This window comes from Centropristis striata, chromosome 11 (assembly GCF_030273125.1).
Source record: "Centropristis striata isolate RG_2023a ecotype Rhode Island chromosome 11, C.striata_1.0, whole genome shotgun sequence".
Lineage (NCBI taxonomy): Eukaryota > Metazoa > Chordata > Actinopteri > Perciformes > Serranidae > Centropristis > Centropristis striata.
Window position 1 is genome coordinate 33862402 of NC_081527.1, and position 21059 is coordinate 33883460.

At 39.0% G+C, this 21059-nt stretch overlaps 1 protein-coding gene across 1 annotated transcript in view; it reads left to right on the plus strand.

Moving 5' to 3' along the window:
• The first annotated feature begins 471 nt into the window (after positions 1-471).
• The window catches only part of LOC131981057 (receptor-type tyrosine-protein phosphatase F), a 175651-nt gene continuing 155063 nt past the window's right edge, over positions 472-21059 (plus strand). Inside the window, exon 1 of the mRNA XM_059345346.1 lies at positions 472-946. The gene's annotated coding sequence lies outside the window, so the exon portion shown is untranslated. The remainder of the gene's footprint in view (positions 947-21059) is intronic.

Genomic DNA, 21059 nt, shown 5'->3' on the forward strand with positions numbered 1-21059 from the left:
TTCTATTCTCAGTTATGATTCATGACTTTGCTTATTGCAGGCTCCCAGAGTGGGGCCTGGGGACCACCTGGATTAGCTGGAGGGGCTCCCCAGGAAAACGAGGAGTGGCTTAATTCTACTGTTCTAATGAGTGAATGTATAAATAAGTCTTTATTTACCCTGGGTTTTCTCTCCAACCTCCTGTCATGTCTCCTAAATCATAATTTACTTCCAAAACCACCTTAGGCAGAGTTTCCTCGTTGCAAAATATGGGTTCATTGTCTGTTTTTAGCAGGTGTTTAGTGTAAACAATGAAATTAAAAAAAATATCAGGTATGAGATCCCCTTGTGTCTGACTCTGGTGCGTGTTGTCAGAGGCTGCAGGACTTGAGGGGCAGATGAATGGACACAGCAGCGAGTGTAGCCGAGTGAATCCGAAAATCCTGCTGACCGACCTGTATGTGTTTTCTCCACAGAGGCAGAAAGAAGCGTGACTGAGGAGAGAGACGTAACAACTCCTTACCTTCCACAGCTCCTTCTCGGTGGGGGGGGGGACTGTGCACACACTTGTGCTTACGAATTAACTTGGAAAAAGAAGACATTCACTTGCAAGAGAAGAAATAACATTTGTTCTCGCCTTCTCCGCACGCAGGCAGGCAGGCAGCGACACTCAACACTTGAGCGGAGCTGACGTTAACCCGTTAGCAGCGAGACACGGGGAGCTGCCACGAATAGATCCAGTATCCACGACCCCGGTCGGCCGACCGGGATAGGACCTCGTGTTCCTCTGGCAGTGGACTCGTATCTTTTTCCCCCCTCTCTTCTTTTACTCTCTGGGTTGGCTCTAACTCTTGTGTTAATTACATGAAGTGGATTTTTGTGCTTGCTGCAAACTGAAGACAGGACTAAGCGTTAGTTGTTCGCAGAAGGAGAGAAATGCCAACGGCGGTGACAAAGAGGAGATTCAGTAAGTGCACCGTTATCTTTTTTTCAATGTCCCCCATTGAACTTGAGACGCAGCTTTTAGCGTTATGGTTAGCAAACTTACTAATATGTTGATAACCCCATTCGTATATATGTGCATTTAGCGTGTTTTGTTGACTGGGAATACTTTCAAAATGCCTTTTAAAGGTGTAACATTAACGCTTATATATTGCAAGTCGGCTCCGTCTGGCAAAATCGGTCCTCAGCTAACAGCCACGCACACACTTTGTTGCTGTTTTTATTTATGCTAACCCTGAATGTAAAGCTAACTACAACTTTTATTTCACCACCAAATGAGAGCTTATACTAGTAAGTAGGCTTGAGTAAGTGTCGCAGAAATATTCAGTCTTCATTTTTTGCAAAATATCCACATAAATGAAGGTGAATGGGCATTCTAAATAGCATACTTTTTGTCTGAATCACTTATTTCACAAGTGATTTCGATACACAAACCTGCGCAGAGTTGGCAATAAACAGAGCGCAGGCACTTCTCTGTGAGCAAATTGACGTAGCAGTAGTCTTTGCAGGGATGAAAGCTTCAATCAAGCAGAAAATCTGTCGAGAATCACTTATGAAATAATAAATAGAAGCAGTGGTGAGCTGTGGGGCGTGAGACTGTCGTCACCCTGTTTTTGTCTTAATTGCAACGTAAGGATTTGCTCCCGTTTTTTCTGACCTTTTATTATAAAATGCTCTGCCATAAGGTGTCATAGCTCTCTTCCAAACCTGCCTTTTCCCTTCATGTGTGCGCGTGCACGAGTGCGTGACCATGTCAGCAGTGCCTGAGCGCCCCAGGCAGATGAAATCTTTGCTCTTTCTTTATTTATCATTACCAGAGACAGGTATTTGAGTTCTTTTGTGCCGATCAGTTTCAAAAGCTCCTCTGATGTGTGTGTCATTCATCTGCCCTTAAAAATCACTATTGCTGCAGCACTGGCTGTGGAGACAGGTTTGATGTCATGAATATTCCTTTTGCAGCTGAGGCAAAAGCATATATTTTGAGCAATCATCCGTTAGAGGATTCAATTGTAAAACCATTTTTGTGACAGCTTTTGCAGGTGCGCCACTTCATCTGATAGCCCAAAGCCCTCTCCAGGTCTTGAGCAGATCTGAAATAGGAGGGAGTGTTTTTCACTGGGTGGATATACAGAAAAGATTCTCAGCATTGCATCAAGCCTGCAGCCCTGTTTGGTTTATTTAAAGAAAAGGATTGGATGCAAGAGTGACATGCTGAACTAGCCTTATGGCCATACTTTATCAATACATGAATCCGATTAAAGCTGTCACAGACACAATGAAGAGACCTTACCATGAGCCAAACTGTAACAGGATGATACAGGGTGGGTTAGTTTCTTGGAATTGCATCAGAGGCTTTCTGCGACTGAATCCCAGGCCCCTGCTTCATGTTAGGGTTTCTAACCTTCAGCCTGTGCCCAGTGAAAAGACAGTGACACGGTGTATTTCTGCTTTAGATTCAGGGTAATTTGATAGTAAACTGTCCTAGAGGCTGTAGCCTGCACAGCAGAGGCCTCAGTGGGACAGCTTGCTGTAAAATATTATGGCTTTTGCATGTGGGCTGTTTCATCCACACTGGCGAATTCATGCCGATTAGACAGTGGAGTCTCACTTCTATTTCTTTTTATAACGTAAGTGACTCTCTCTAGTTTTGTAGGGATGTTACCTGTTGTTATCTGGATATTTTATCATTTAAACCTGTGTTGACAGGGCTGCTCGGTGCCATGCTGCTGAAGCATTAAGGTTTTCTTCAATCATGTTGGCTAGATGTTGTGGGGAAGCTGCAGGGTTTCTGTACTGTGTTTATTCTGATATATTTTACTCTTTTTTTGTGGGCTGTGAAAGCCATTATACAATCAATGAAGTTTTGGAATTTTCTCTAAAATATGTTCTACCATAATTTAAGCACTGCTGTTTATTTGCTGGGTACTGACTGATTCCCACAAGCTATTAGGCCTGCTTTATACTCCAACCACTTCAGAACAAAATTGGTTCAAGAGAAGACATATGACTTATTTGACCTAATCCTTATGACTCCTGAGGGATTACAGGGTGGCCCGCCATGAATCACCACAGTACTTTCTTCTTTTGTTTCTTGCCAGAAGAGTCTGTTGGGATTTTTTGAAAAAAGGCCTTTGAAAGAAAACAAGCCTAGACGCAAAGCTGGTGACGTCATCAGTGAGGCACACAAAAGCTAAGCTACATAGAAACAATTAGCAAACAAACATCAGCTAGCTCATACTGCAGCCACCTTAACTGTAATGTTTGTATTGTGGTTTGACTCAAAACTACAGAAACCCAAGTGAAATTTGAGACCCAATCTTTATTTATTCAGCACATAATTTATAGTTAAACATATATCTAAAGAGATTGACTTAGATCAGAATCAGCATATTCATTGTTTTTTTCACTGCTTATAAATCAAATTATATTTTCTGATGGAAGTAACTCTAAATAGCATCAGTAACCTTAAAGGGAGAATGAGTAGAATTTAGGGCTATGACAATATGTTTTTCCCCCCTGCAGTTTGTGTGTGTGTGTGTGTGTGTGTGTGTGTGTGTGTGTGTGTGTGTGGCATTGTCTGTATCTGCTCAGTCTGCATCAGTGTCCTCTGCTGTTTTGCTGATATTTCTGGGCTCCAGCTTTAGGGCACTGGGTGCCACAAGGGGCAGGGTGTGAGGGCTGGACTATATAAAATCGAAGGGACGAGGCGCCAAATCGTGAGCACGCACCCAAGCAACATCATCGACAAAATGGCGGACACATCGCAGAAAAAATACAAATGTTGTGAGGAGAAACCCCAAACATACAATCCAAAATGGGAGAAAACTAGTTCTGATGTGGTTGACCCGGGGAGGAGTGGCTACATTTGAATGTTGTGTTTTCAACTACGGACAAATCCTACTCATTCTGCCATTTAACATCTTACTTTACATTGTTGTTGGTTAATAATCCTTCCAAGAAAAAAACATATTTCATGTGGGATTGACATCAGTAACCATTGTTTCATATTTAACATTCGTGGCAGGGCGAACTTCTCTTTTAAACATTTGAATGACATATTCTGTCTCCAAATGGATTTACTCACATTTGTAAATGCTACATCTGTTGTGCTTGCTGTCCTGGGCAAATCCCTCGTCCGTGTGAGCATTTATATGCAGTTGTGTTGGGTATTTCCTAGCAGGCCTGGTCTGGGGCTAGTAGCCAGAGCATCTGCCTCAGCTTCCTCATATGCCGGTGCTCGCTGGCAGGAGCCGGGCTCAATGGCACTGTTAAAGAAAACCAGCTCCTCTGTGGCCACACGCTGAAAAACCACTCGGCACAACCCTCTCCCAACTGACGCTTTCTCATGCTTTCCATATGGGTAAAATCTGTGTAATTTCAGGGCCCTGGAGTTATAATGAGAGGTTTTGCCCTTAGTGTGTTGGTCTGTGGTGGGCGGGATCAGCATTTCTCAGGTTTATAGGGGATTATAACTGCTTTGAGATGCCTCACTGGCCTACTGTCAGGGCGTTGGCACAGAGAAACCAAGTACTCTTTTTAACTAAGCAAACTGGTTCAAACTGGTTCTGATGGGGCTTTTTGGCATTGGGGTTTACAGAAGCTAGATTTTAACCTTAAGTCTGCAAATTAGGCTGTAGATTTCAAGATTCAAATCCAGCTACAGATAGGAAGTGTACTGCTTTTCTGCTTAGACACCAGGATGTTTTATTCTTCCGTCTAAAGGGACACCGCAAGCAACCGCCATTGTCCTGTTTAGCATCCCATCCCCACATAGAGACAGGCTGCTCTTAGTAGCACGCTTGGTGGATTTTTAACAATGCTTGTTCCTTAACGTCAGCAGCATAAAGGCAAAGAGTGATTTACTACTCTGTCTGCAAGGGTAATGTAGGAGCAATTTGACTGCTGATTGAAACCAGGTCTCCCATTTCAGAGTCCACTGGTGGCATTATAAACCATTTACACCGATGTTTTACAGGGCACCCCTGCAATGGGGAAAGTGGAAACAGACACACAGCCTAAAAATGGCCTGCACTACCATGAGAGGCCTATTTTTATACATTCCTTGTGTAATTTGTTGTCTTAACTTCAAAGTATGTTAGTGCAGCTGAGGGTAGTAGTGAATATGGATGACATTGAAAGGTCAAATGTTAATCAGTCCTGTTTTCATTTAAGCAGAAGGACTTCCTAGATATAGGGGGTCCGTCTGCTTTGGATTAGGGAGCCTTTTCTGGAAGTGGTACAGCTTTTTTCCTCCAGCTATTATGTGTGCATCAGGACTGCAGCCCAAATTCTTTGAGATCTGGCTCAGTCAATTTGCTGTGTCAGGACCTTTTGACTTCTTTGGACTTGTTCTGTATCAACATATGTAAGAAGGTGGCCATTACTTAAATGGACCAAGCAGACTTAATTACATTTTACCACCTAAGCGTTAAAAAAACACAACTCATTACGGAGTCAAGGTCCTGCTGAAGAGCAGGAGGGGAGAAAGTGCACGACTTACAAGTGAAGGATGTTGGTGTTTGATTGCTGAACCTTTAGAATGTCAGTATTCTGGTAATGCCACTGTTAATGACTAAATCTCAACATTAGCTTCACATTAAAAGCTTTCCAGCAAATATAATGGACAATTGCTTTATTGTAAAGCAACTACCCTCTGTGTTCAGTTACAGTAATTTATGGTGCCAGTTTTATGAGGTCAAAAAGGGTTAAAGGTGGTTTCAATCTGCATTTGGAAATATTAACTTTAATGTTTTTGTTAACCGATACCATTAGAGCCCAATGGATGCTTAACTTTTAGAAGTCAAAGATAAGAAGTAGGTCAAGGATTCCTCAGTTTATTCCTCACAAACAGCTCAAAATGATCAATGCTCTGTTTTTCCATTGAGAGATTTTCTGATGTGAGAAATGGAATTTTCAGACAACTGTGGAACAACATAATCTCAGTGTGCAGTTAGCCGCCTATTGGTATGCATAACAAAGTCTGTAGTGAGATGTAGAAACTGTTGCTATTCATCTGCTGTCCCTGTGATCTCAGATGGTCCCAGATGGCTTTGCATTCTCACCACACAGACCATCTAATTAAAACTTTTAACCACCAAACACATAAAAGTGGATTATGTACAGGTGTTGTCATTATTTCATTATTTATACTTGTTTCCCATTTAAGTATATATGCACATCTTGTTGCTTATTTTTCACTTATCTCCACTGACATTTAAGAGTAATTATGTGAAGCATTTAATTTTATGTAGGATTCTCACTGCAGCTCTAAGTGTTTGAGCTGTTGATAAGATACAAAAAGATTAGTTATTTAGCGCTGTGTTTACCAAACCTGTCTTAACGTCAATGGCAGTGCAACCGTGTGAAATAAATTACTGTTTTTGTCCCAACATAGTTATTACGGGTTTGTGAGTGCCTAATGAGTTAAGTGCTTATTAATAGCATGCCTCCTGGTAGTTTGGGTAATTTTTTTTCAAGGTAATACAGAACAGTATGTGACATTCTAGACCCTTTTTGCTAATTGACTAATCATTAAACATAAATTGGTTCTAGCTTCTTAAATGAGAGAATTTGTGTTATTTATCATTATGAATATTCCTTGGATTTTAGACTTATTAGAAACAAGCAATCTGAAGACTTCATTATTAAATGGTACTGACAGTTTGTGTGGACTGATATTAACATGAGATCTTGGAGTGCATTAATATATTGTACTGTTTATGCCACTTTTTCACTGCATTGGATGGCTTGACTGGGCGAGTTGTGCATTGCTGGTAATTTTCTTTGGTACCACATCAGTCGAGGTTCCAAGCAAGTTGGATTGGTACTAAAAGATGAAGTTAAAATACTGCACACTATTAATTTGTCAGAAAGAGTCATCACTAGCTTGTAGGGTGGCAAAATTCAAATCAAAGTTGGACATTTTCCATGGGAATTAACCAGAATTTATGGAAATAAACCTGAATAAACAGGGTATTTACAAAATTGTTTGTGTACAAAAAAGTTTGGCCCTTAACAGGGAACTCAAATATAGTTGGGGAAAATATATTCTAGCATAATCTTGACTAAAACAACCAGATTTCATGCAAGTACACTCAATCACATGCTTAAAGCACACTGCTTATAGCAGGGCCACTGAGGCATGCCCCTTATCGAGGCCACGCCCCCTACATGCACTGTGCATTCCTCAATCACATGTTCAATTCAACATTTACATGTTGAATGGGATTTTTTGAGAGGGACAGGGGCTCTTTTTCAATTTTTTTCATTTAACATTTTAAATTGGATTTTACATTTTTTTTTTTAAATTTTGGGGGGGAGGTCATTTTACTTTCTTTTTTAATGGTTGGGGTCGGGGCAGACAAGTAATATTTAACTCAACATTCATGTTTTTGTTATGTTTTTTTTTATTTTGAATATTTCCAAAATTCCCCAGCTTAACTTCCCATGGAACATTTCTGGAAATTTACTGGACATTTTCCACCCCCTTGCAACCCTAATAGCGTGACACAGTGCTAAAACAGGATTTTCAAGCTACCATCAAAAGGGACCACTTATTTATTCACTCAATCTCTTTTTTTCAAAGACAGCAGCCCACAAAACTATGGCATACGATATGTACTACATATGCCATACAGTTGATGAATTGCAGATGTACCTCTGTGCCTCTCTGAGGGTCGCTGAAGATAATGTCGCTTTCACTTGGTGCTGCGCCGATATGGCAATCACCGACCGAGAACCGAGTCCAGTCAAAAAAACAACAACATAGCATTAGTATCACTCAATACAGAGTGCTTGATCTGATACATGGGATGAATCAAACAATTGACAATGCAATTTAGTGTCAGACAATACAGTGGTGCGAAAGGTTGTGGTTGTAGTGATCTCTCCTGTTTTGATACCACATGTGGTTGTTTTTGTGTCATTGCAAAGCGCCACTTTTATTTTGTGTCGTCCTGCTGAGAAACCACTTGTAATGGGACAAAACTCTGTTGTTTCATTTAGCGCTCTCAAAATATTATACTTTTATTCTTTTCATAAAATTGAGTGTCATGGTGAATTGGAAATTGAAAGATGAGACTCATTATCACATCACAGTTTTTATTGTTGCAGTGTTGAAAATATATAAAATGGAGATGCCACTGTAATGCATCAAATCCAACTGTGGATTTTATGAATCATTAGAGCCCAAATAGCTTCATGTCCCACAGTTGCCACTTGTGGGTTATTACATCTTTCGTTTGAGATCCTATCATAGATTCTATGTGGATGCTCATCCTGGGTAATGTGGACAGTTTTATCACATCTTGTGTATTGGTTAATGTACCAGAGAGTTGACAGGAACATGCAACATGCGTGTAAGGCCTCAGTGCCTTGGCTTTGCCCAGTCAGCAGAAGTCCACAGATGACGCACTCTTTCATTTCAGACAAACGCTCAATGCAGACAAATGGAGCCACGGCTCAGAGGCTGGTGTCATTCATTTTGCTTGTCACTGTCAACCTATTCTTTTCAGGTTCTCATCTAATTAGAGCACACACCTACCCGCACACACAGACACACACTGTTCCTGTTCCAGAATTGATGCAGAACGTTACATGAAGGTCAAACAGTCAGCCTTCTTATCAGGCTAGACTTAAATGGCACATAACTCCATGCTTCAAAAGTGAAAGAAATGTGACAAATTCATACAGTTTATGTAGATTAGAAATTGAACAATGAGCCAGTGTTCACACTGAGCTTGGCCTGGATTCTCAGTGTTCATCAACAGTAATTTATATTAGCATTGCAAACAAGGAAACCTATCCTTTGAGGGATGGAAAGTCTTTAGTCTTGCATTTACTTTATTATTCACTATTGACACTAAACATGCTGTAACACCGTTGCTGCTGCATAACTGATGATGGGATAGAAATATTTGACATTTGACAGCCATGAGGCTATTTTTTATTTATGTTGTTAGAGAACCAACCGTGACTTTGCGTGTTTTAGCACTCTTTCTTTCATTGGATGGATGTCAGCAGAGCATAGCTTTTCCCTGTGTTTTTTTTTCTCTAAAAGCTTGTTCCCTCAAGGGAATCTCTGTCCAAGCCATTACCAGTTTTGGCGAGAATGCCGTTATACAAGCATATGGACAGTCAGAGATTTTGTGTTCACTTTCAGGTGCAAAAATCATATAAAAAAAATAAAAAAATGGAAATCAGTATCAAGACACTTTGTCAGGCCACAAACTCTACCATGTCACGATTTTAGCTTATGGAAGGGGTAAAGCTAGTTCATGACTGACCCTTTTAGGAGGCCGACTTTATGCCAATTGTGTCAAGACAAAGACATGCCAAAAGCAGATATTTTGCTTACAGAAACAAAAATTCAGTAGCTGACCATGTGTTGATTGTAGCAGTGAAGTCTCTGACACAGGAGCCCTTATTGCCACTAGCAGGGCGTGCTAAAGCACAACAGTGAATGGCGGAAAAGTGCATGCCTTGCACTCCGTCTGCCCCGCTGATACGGCAGATGGACAGGATTTTAGTGAGTGGGGGCGGGGCACCTTGGCAGTGAGGGACAGAGATGACAGCTCTTCTTCCGTGGAGGGCTACCAAGGGCCTTGGCTCTGAGCACCTAGTGTGTCCTCCTGACAGGGCCTTGATGCCATCATAGACCATTAGCGTTGACAGCATGTCATCATGTCACACAGGAGCTCACGGTCAAGCAATGAATAAGTAAGAACAGAAAATAAACATGAGTACACTTACAAAATTATCAGTATTTTGCTAATTTCATTTGAATATTTCTTCCCTCTCATCTTAATTACTTTTATATCAAATTTCTACAAAGTTTATGTACAAGCTGCACAGATAATGCTTCGCAATATTTCCCCAGCTGTGCAAATGCCGTCTTGGCCTGTGGCTAGACTGTCGAGAAAGCCTTCACAGCTAGTGTTGGAGATGTTTTTCAAGATGGCGTGATTTGATTAAAGCCGAATGTATGACACAAGTGAAGAAAAGTGACTCTAATAAAGCCATGTAATGCAGTAATTCAGTGAGAGAATTAAGGGCTGAGTGCGGCTTAAAAGGGAGCTGCTCTAACATCGTCAAAATAAAGGTTGACTTAAAGGGACAGTTTACCCCAAAATCTAAAATATATATTATTTCCTTCTACCTCTCTACCCTAAATAATTTACTCTGAGGGCTTTTGCTTGTGCATGTCAAATGCTGAAATATGAGAAGAGCATTTGAAATGGGCAGACTGTAAAGAAGCCTGTCATAAATCTTTGAGGTCTGTGCTGTTAGCAACTTACACAGTATACAGTTTTGAGAAATTGAGATAGTTGACACAACCAAAATTTCCACAAGCATGCAAGTGTTTTCCCCCCCTTCTACTTGGTTACATAAATGAAACATATATTGTTTTATACATTATAAAGATTTTAAAAAAGTAAAAAAAAGAAACATTCCAATCAGTGCGATGCAGATGTTAACATTTTGTCATGAGATTTTCAATATATTATTGACATTAGGTGCATTTAGTACTTCAGTGCTTTTTATATAAGTCAACCCAGTGTGATAGTTCTTACATTAACCTTAATACAGATAAGGTGGAAATGCTACTACTTTCCATCATAGACATGCTTTTACTGTTCCACTCTCATATCTCTGACCAAGTAAATGAAGTAACAGGGAATAAAGAAGCCCTGGGACTTTTGAACTTGCTTTAAATTGAATGTCCGCAATGTGACCGAAATGATAAGTTGTTTCCTGCATCCGGTATATATATAAATATGGGCTATGATAATATAAATGGCCCAATACCTAGTTGCACATTACCAGCATTCATCAGACTCACAATAAGAACGTTTCAAGGTTACACACTGTAGTGCAGAGCTGTCGAAATTTCCTAACTGTAGTCAGAAAGTAATGGAATATCACAGCATGAGGTTACAGAATGGTTTAGGTGGTGGAGGGAGGGGAACTCATTTGGCTCTATCTGTAATAAATGGAATTTATTGTATATTTAATGTTTATGGACACTAGATAAAAGGCTGCTTTCCATTTCAACAAGGTCTACAGGTTATGTTCCACTGCAGCACATCCATGGGTGTGGTAGGTCCTTTATATAAATAAATATTTTATGTTTATATTTATAGGGACAAATATACAAGCAAAGAACCTTCCCTTAAACCTCAAATACTGCATATCACAGTTTTTACAGCCTGAGCTAATTTGCAGTGTTTATTGCTAGATGGAGTTTTATTAAAGAAAAACAATGCCATACAAAATGCATATGCCATCACACAAGACACAAACATAAATTGTAAATACACATTAAAATAAATGTACCATAAATGCACATAAAATCATAAGGGATGACACCTGATCTTCCTTAACGACAAGCCTGATCAGATTCAGAAACTTTAAAGTGATCCTGGTGTTGATCCATTGTAAGTTATGTGGATAAGGAGGTGCTACAAAGCAGCCTGTCCAAAGGAGGTTTTATGAAAGACCATTTTATAATTCCCCATAAATCAACCCAGAATTTGTGGGCCAGAAATGTTTAACCGTGTTGCTGAACACCTTGTGAAATCCTGGTCATGTAAGATTGCATTTATAAATTTAATGGTGTTATTAAAACCAAAACATATAATTTCTTTAGACCATGGCAGTAGTGGGATATTACTTACTCCCAGTCCAAAATTGTTATTGTGTGAATATATATTATCTTAAGAAACTATTTACTGCTTCTTCTTTTTTTTTTTTTACCGCCATGATACAATATGCACAGGGACGGTAGGAGCAGTCTGGCAGTACTCGCCACTGTCATGACAGGCCTCACATATCATTTATGAAGGAGCTGTTGTCACTTTTTCTGCTATAAATATAATTACCTTATTGTGTCCATCATGCAAATCCAGTAGTTCCTAATCAACTCAATTGTCATTTGTATTATTATCATTTACATAAAGTAAAATCTAAGCAGTTATTTAAATAAGGATCCATTAAATTTGTTAGATAATAAATTATGACAGTGCTATATTTGAAAACATAGTCATGCTCTGGTGCGAACAAACTATAAACTTACACATAAATATAAATATAAATATATCTTTGGCATTTCTGTTCTGAAATTCCATGTAAGTTACTGTTAAAAATATACCGCAAAATGTATATACTGTAAGCCAATATTGGCCCTGCCAGTATATCTTTTTTCATTTAACATAGTACATCAAGTCTAACTACTATAGAATAGGTCTCATCAGTAAATTACTGAATGCAAAGATGTAACACAAAGTAATGTGGTTAGACATTTCTGTGATTGTATTTGTGCAAAACAGCAAAAGTTCACGTTTATTTTTACAAGTGACAAACCTGTGCCATGTTTATGTGAGATAATTCCATCAACAATGGGTGATCTGGTGATGACATTCATTTCAAAGGATGATATCTCATTGTGTTTACTCAGGTAATTAAATCGGCTATTTAGTGAACTAAAACAACTGACTTATTATGGATGCTATGTATTTGGTAATTTGTACTCCTTTCCAGCAGAAAAACAATAGTTTCCTGTTGAGGTGGCACTGCTTTAGCCTGCTTATTGTCAGCATTGAGTCATTATGCTTCGCAGCTTGATTTTTGGAACTCCTTTGTCAGAGTTAAAACATGTTCCTGTATTGCCACCCTTTGTTTCTGCCTACCAGGAAGAGTCAGTGGAACCCTATGGACATAGCAAGGTGAGATCCATGCTGCAGCGCCTCTAAAAGGGCAATGATTCATGAGGCTGGCTCTCCTGTCCCTGGGGCTGGGAGGAATAGCTGGCATTATCTTCTGCAAATGGGTTTGAAAATGCTCTTGGCCAGGTTGACCAGGGCACTGATTTATAGCTCAAGATGCGCTGAGCGGTTAGGCTCTCTTTTCCAGCATAGGTATGAGCCTCCACCACTTCTGCATGCACCAACACGCACATAAACTCACATGTACACTCACACCTCCTCACTTGAGTGCTCACAATCTGTGCATCTTCGGTTCAGGTTTACTCTGACCATGTATTTAGACGAGAAAAAGAAAGGGAGAACTAAATTTATGACACTAAAGTTGCAGAATGAAAGAAGTAGCCTATGGTTCTTAATGCCTTTTCCACCTATATCTTTCTCTGTCAAGGCCTATATAGAGATATGAACCTTATCCTTGACATGAAGTAGGAACCACTGTCAAAGAAATAGAAATTGCCTCCTGAAAATTGTTCCTTTTAATCTTGAATCTGAAGATAAAACTCTTCTCTCTGAAATAGTGTGAAATAGTGTGCTTAAGCCCTTCTGGATAGTTGAGTCTTAAGAAAGGCTGCTGATTGCTTTGTGTGTCTTCCTCCCTAATAAGCTTTATATCCATGTCTGAGCTGTGGAGCCTCTCAGCAGTTCTGAATTTCCTCTTTCAGCCAGGTAATGTTGCCTACAATATTTGAGATAATTAATTGACAGAGTAAACTGAAAATGTTTGAAAAAGCTTGAGTCACTTGAAATGGTGCAGATTTATTCAAAGCCTTCAATTGTCACAAAGCAATTAACGTGGCAAACAACTTCACTGAGCCCCTCAGAAGGGCTATGAATTTTCTAGTCCCTTATAAGTCGTACAAACTCCTGTCTGATTCCCACGCCGGTTCCTCTGTATTACACAGAGATGGCTTTACACGCAAGCAGCCATCAGTCTGTTTTCACATCAAGCAAGTCCTTGCTGTGATTGTGTTTGGCCTTTTCTCATCAGAATAGCAGGGCCTAGCAGAACCAGGGGGTGGGAAAGTCAGACTGCAAACAAGGGTTGCACAAACCGGATTTGACTTACTTTGTGAAGCGTTTGAAATGCAAACTGACAGGGAATGTTTCAGCCAACATCACCTGCTTCTTGTGTTGCAGTCCGCCCCATTAGAAAATTCCCAGTCCTGTCTCACCATTGTTACATAAGATCTACATAGAAGCAGAGAGGCAGCTCACGTCTCTTCTCTCCGAGGAGTTACTGAAACTCTCCAGAGGATCAGCAGCAGTTGCTTGGGGTTTTAATGAGTGACATCTAAAGTCTGTATGTCTCAGAGGTCTCCACATGGTGTCTGTCCAAGCTATCATCCATCTTAAAAACCTTCTGCAACCCCATCCCCCCATCAGAAAGTCACCTTTTCCAAGCTGGATGCTGATGTTTCTAAATGGTGTACTTACAAGTGGATTATTTAAAAGGCTTCGTGTCAGACAGATCTTTATCTGGCGGCCTGGCAGCTTGACTCGGACTCACTCGGCTTCCTGTCTCTGCATGTTGATTAGCTTGTTTTTCTCCCCTTCCCTTGCTTTGCTGTGTAGTCTTCTGTGTTAACTCACCTCATGTGATTTGGGGCAAGTTGGAGAACTCCAAGGGCATGGTTAATATTTTCTTGTCCTCTTCTTGTCTGCTTTGGAGGTGAATGGAACATAGTAAAGATTACCTAATGGTTTGGGGCACAGTATAGAAGATAAGGATGATCATTTCCATGCTTGTTGCATTTTCACAACTGTTCAACTTCATTTCATTCAAGTAAGGATTTTGATCACTTTTAACCTTTTGATCAGCTTACTGTGGCAAAAACATAGTTGACAACTTCACCCTTGATCATGGTGCTGTGAAAATAAGGCATGGTAATATTTGAAAAGTGCATTTATTCAGCTAGGTTTCAGGTATTAGAAGTTAGCAGGAATATCACATAAAGGTTAGAAACTGCCAAATGAACCCTTGTGCAGCATTTTGCTGTGCTTTCAGAGATGATTTTCAAAGTAAATGGAAAAGTGCATTGGAAGTGGTATCCATGATTGCTTTTCATACATGAAACTCTGAAGTGGCAAAGGGAGAAGTCAAGACATGCCCACCCAAACAAAGCTTACGAGATGGGGTTGATTTAAGAAAATCTCAGTGCATTATCTCAGCAACCCTTTTACTCTTTATGATATCATTTTATTCTTGTCTTTTAACAATGTGTCGTGACTTTCATGGCACCATGCCTTCTTTTATATTCAGCTTTTTGCTGAAAAAAAAAGATTAAAAAACCCTTAATGAAATAAATAAGACTCATATTTAATAACAAGACTCACCAGTAATGTGCAGCAGCATGGCTAACCAAGGTATTTCTAATTTTTGCTTGTTGCAAGTCTTATCTCTGCTTTTGTACCTGCACAAAGCAGTCGGGCACTTTGATCTGATCTGAAAGTAATGTGCAGGCTTGCATACTTTATTTGCCAAAGGAAGCACCGTAACCAAAACAAACAAACATCAAAGTAAAGTCCAGCAGGTTGGGAAATAACTAAGATTATTTTAATTGAAAAATGTGTTTATGTTCTAATTGGCTTTTTCTGAGGTAAACCTTTGGATGATAGCGCTTAGAAAACAGTGAACACTGTAAGACACTAAACAGTCATACTAAAAGTTTAAAGAGCTGTGCTGGTAATTTGCATTCTGATTTTGAATAGGACATGAAACAACAGCTTAAACATCTACTACTGGTTACAAGTTCATTTATCTGTCCACAGAGAAGTCTAGTTCAGGGACTTTTGATGACAGATGATAGAAGGCTATGCTGAGACATACTAGCTTTTATTTCTATCAGTCCACTAGTCCTTTGATGTTGCGCCGAATCCAATCTGATATATAGAATTTCCCAAATGATACAGCTCCAGAGTGCACACCAACTAATAGTGGGTCTAATTTAAGATCAGTAAAGCATTTCAAACATCTTTGACAGCTGCATAGCTCTGCAATATCACACTAAAACCATCATTACTGCTTTCCTTTGAAGGTTACATATGATATTTTGTATATAGTATGTGATTTTATACAAAGTTCACTAAGTCTACTGTGGCTACGCCTGTGGCAGATTGTTTTGGACCGGATTAGTACAACCTGTCTTCATTGCTAGCATGAGCATCTGCTTGCTTTGCTTGCCAATGAATGGAGAGAGACTGGACATTCTTGACTGCTAGAAGCAAATAAAGGATTGGATAGTGTTTTGTATAGCTCAAATCAATCCATCATGGCTGGAATGTACCTGATCCTGGTTGAGGACATTGATTTAACCACACAGGAAATTCACGACATAACAGAACCTAATGTCTCTACAGCTGTGTGTGTTCACTCACAGTGTGATTAGATCACCTGAGTAAAATAGGCAACAAGGTTATAGATGCCGGGACTTTCCATGCCTTGGGGTTAAATGAATTAAGGTTCCTGGTTTAGGTTGAGAATCAACAATCTTGAGTCCTCCAAAATGCCAACAAACAAAAAATGATTTATAAGATGAGCAAAAATAATTTGTGGCCGTCTGCATATTCATTGCTGACTTGTCCCATTATTCAGCGGCTCATTTACATTTTAAGCAGCATATCATGGTCAAGGACTGTGTGTACTTCCTCCCATGAGCCTCTGGAGCATTCCAATGAGTTTACTCTTTGAGGGAAGAGATGAGGCTATTGATTAGAGACAGCCTGACCTGTGCTGGTAGCAGACGAGCAGTCACTCAGTTCTAAAGCTTCAAAGGGACACATGGCAGTGACTGACCTTGTTCAGACTAAATTAAGACAACAAAAAGTTGTCGTTTATTTTTTAATCGTCATTTAATATGCATTAACGACTTAATTGGGTTTGTCAGATCAATGGATTTATTTAACTGTGAAGTTTTTAAGGAGAGGCAGGCCTTTCAACTTATGATTTGCCATGATGCCTCGCCAATTAGCTCGCTCCCTCAGGCTTTCATCTGCAGGATTTTCTGTCACAGATGTTAAGTTCAAGTAAACATTTGTCAATAATATGTCAGTCCGTCTGGATTGATAAATATGACATGTGTTGCTTTGGATATCTGACAATCTAAATATCAGCAACAAGTGTGGCTGTCATAAATTATGAAATGACTGGCTGTAAGATGAGATAACACTATTCTTGGTTTTCAGCCAAGAACAAATTGTGTAGATTGCTTTGAAATGGTGACTTACTAAAATCACTGAATCTAAAAAAAGGTTTTCAGGGCTACAGAGGAACTTGTATGTTGGAGGTGTGTTGGACATCCATATGTTTTGACAGTGGGAGCATAAGACTGAAAAATTATCCACAGAGAAATTGGAAAATGTAATTACCAGCCTATTATTTTTCCAATAATGGTATTTCAACAGGTAATTACAGACAAAATTAGATATTGGTCTGTTTAGTAGGATACTGTCTGGGTATCTTTCCATGTTTTTTTGTTTTTTTTTAACATATGTTGAGCAATTTCCGCGACTACAGAAACACTTTATTGTATTTTTCCTTTTAGATTTGCAGAAGCGAGTATGGTATTTCAGTGAGTGCATCCCTCTTTTGTGCTGCTAAGCACCCTAGGCTACAGAATGATGAATTCATTGTTGCTTCTTCTTCGCTGGTGCATCTTTCATAACGATGTTCAAAGACCCCACTGGTATTTTTGCATGTTTTAGCCCATTCTGAAATGTGTTCATGCGGTGCGATGTAGGAGCTCTGTATCAGCTGGACTTAGTTTCATTCATCAGTCTGTGTGGGGGCTGACTCTTATAGTATAATATGTTTGTGTTTATGTATTCTGTGGAAGCTTCAATACCTGACACTTTTGCTGCTTTCAAGAGCAACCAAATTAACAGCATTTGATATTGGTTTGTCTACTGCATGTTTTCGCCCAACATGATATTTGCATGTCACATTCACCCATTTTCAGCTTTGTGCATGTCATTTAACACATGTCTATGGCCTTTAGAACGATGTGAAATGATCACGCAGATGCTGACCGTCACCGTCACATTGTAAAGCAGAACTACTTGGTTATGTTTAGGAACTATAATACTCTGTAAAGCGAGGAAAATAAATTTCTTGGTTAGTCTTTGGCATCAAAACCATTTGGTTATGTTTCGGAAACATATTTGGTTAGGCTTAGGAACTTTAACCTGTCAACATTTACCTTAAAATAACTGTTAACTTCTTGTTGCACTCTGGACACAAACACGGATCTCTTTGGTGATAGTTCTTGTTCTGAGCATCTAATATTATTTAATTTATTGCTGCAGTGGAATTGGCACAGCAAAAAATGCGTTGTGATAACACACAAAACTGCCCCTGCTTAGACGATTGGTAATTTTGGTCTTACTCAAATAAGATTCCTGTAATCATTTAGTTGTGTTTTTTTTCCATGCTGAATGACTTATTTCCAAGAATCAGAAAGTGTGACTTCCACATAATTCTTTGTAGAAAACCTCAGGTTTTCAGGTCTGTTGATTTAAGCAATTAAGCAATTAGGTGATGAAATCGTTAGTATGTTTATCTACGAAGAATCTCTGAAGTCAAAGAAAGCCCTAAAAATGACATAAATGACACATACAACCCTGATTACCAAAAAACTTGGCATGTTGTCTAAAATGCAATTTAAACGGAATGTGATAGTTTGCTAATCCATTGTGACATATATTCAATATAAAACTGTACAACTTCTTTGGAATCTGTGGCTGTAGATTCAGTTAAAATGCACAACAGGTGATTTGTGTCAGTTACAAAATATTGGTGAATTGCTAGTATTGACTTTAAAAATGTTCCCATCTCTAGTTTCAGTGCATTTCCTTTGCAATAGTAAGAACAGGAAATGAACTGAAATGAACTGAGAGCTGAGCTCTGTATGGGAAGATTTTATAAAGTCAAAACTGGCAATGAACCAATATTCTGTAACTTATACAAATTATACATTTCCTGTGCAAAAGTTAGCACAGGAAATAGTAAAATTAGCCAAAGACAACAATTTTTAACTAGTACACCACAATCATTCATGTATATTTCCACAATTATAGTGTACGTTATTTACCTAATCAGAACACACACAGTATATTGGTTTTATCAATGTGAGAAGTCATAATACTCAAGAAACTTTTTGGCTAGTGCAGGCTGCAATTCATCATAATATATCGAATATGAACTGAATACAAATAATTTAAGGCCTGATGACTGCCGGACAAATTGCCCATTTTCAAATCGGAGACGAAAAGCTGTGAAATTAAACATTTCCTCTTCTGTGTGATACATTTCAAGGTTATCTCCATCATTAAACGGCGGGAGAGACTGACACTCCGGGGTTCATGCTGGATCTTAAAGAGTGCTGTGGCAGCCACAGGACCAGAGCTCAGTAGGTGTCTGTCCTCAGGCTCTTCTCCCCTCTGGTGCATTGCTCTAATGTGAGCATGTGCTTCTTCACATTAGCAGCAGCAACAGTGCAGCTGCCATTTGACTGAGCTGTTTAACAGGCCGACGCAATGTTTGTGTGTGATGCTGACACACAAGGAGCAATGAGAGCCTATGCGGAGGACTGGATCCTCCAGCACATGTCAATAAGCAGCCAGGAAGATGAGGATTATATTGCTCTTGTCAATCTAGACAGTCAGGGGAAGTAAATGGCAGCTTTGCCTGAGGACACGTCCAAATAATGCAGTATTTTGGCTGCTGTATATGTCATTAATCTTCATAATAAGGATTAGATCCAGTAGCTGGGTTTGACAATAACAATTGCCCTGTCGCTCTGGGGCCGGTTTCTCTAAAAAGTTTTTGGTCCAAAATTTGCCAGAGATGGGTCTGTTGTCTTTGCCTCTCTGCTCTGACTCACTTACCAGTGAAACTGCACACAAGATCCATCTGGAGAACACTGGCTTAAACAATCTAACTTTAATATGAGCTGACTGCGATCATATGAATTATTGACATTTTTCTCAAAGGTGAATGAGTGCATTATCTTCTTGTGAAAAGCATTTCGTCTCACAAATTCCAATTAAGAACATTTAATTTAATGCACAAAATAATAATTGTGATTTGTGCTTTCGAGTGATAATATAAGCTTACATCTTAGCTGAAAAAGTTCAATTACCAAACTAGATTTTTTTTTAGGGCAATTTATATTTCTGTCTGCCTACTGAGTAAAGAGACTCTTGGCTTGGTCACTGCTGCGAATCTCCTCACCTCCATTTACTTCTCTGGCTAGGAAATGAGTAGGTTCAAATAGACAGGTTGTGGAAAATTACCAGCAGTGCAAATGAGCTACTAATGGATGGATCTATTTAAAGGTTGTTCCAAGCATTGTATCCATTACTTTTTGTCAAAGCTTAGTAAGGTAGTTTTATAACCGGCTCCCTGACTATGAAAGGTAAACTGAAACCAATGTTTACAATAATATAATAAGTTTAATGCTAAACATTAAGAAAGGGAAATGGAGAGAAAATAAAATGGAAAACATGAAAGTGGAAAAGAGAAGCAGGGGTTTATTACTGGTACTTTATTTTTATCTAACTGCAAATATAATGTAAAAATACATAACCTATCCCTCTGCTTTTCTCATATATTAGAAATTTGGATGATGCTGTGTTGTAAAACGTGTTGTATTCCTTTGGGTTTAAATTATGTATATTAATTATTGACTTTAAGTTTTAATTATAGTTCTGCAATTACATTTCTCCACACCAACCTACTTTTCATGCAAAAAAAATCGACTGAAACTTAATTATTCCTTAAGTTTAATAAATAATTACTCTTATGAATTCCATATACTGTTTGAGCACTGCTGATTTGTTGCATGATCAAAAAGCTTTGTAGGCTTACTGGATTATTTAATCAATTAAATTATGATATAACAAGACACAAACTCTTGTCTTGATGAAATTAAATTAAAGATGTTTTTTTTTGTTTTGTGCATGAACCCGTGCAAGCTGCTTTGGACTCTGTGCCCTTTAACTAGTGATGCATTAAAGCAAGACACAATGAATGTTTAACATGTTATAAATAGAGCTGATTCTGTACACTGGGCCTTTCAGTGTTCATTTTCTTGAAATGTTTGAATTGATATTCTGCTAAATTTTGCCTTGCACACTGGGGACTCAAAATATCTTATTATTTGTAGGAACATGCTGTAAGACTGCAAGAGAGAGAATTAGGAGCTGGGTGTGCATGAAAAAACCCCAACAAGATTTCTAATGTATTTTTTAAGATGGTTCAACATGGTTTGTTTTTCGTATCATACTCAGATGTGAATATTAAAATTTGTTCCGACAGCT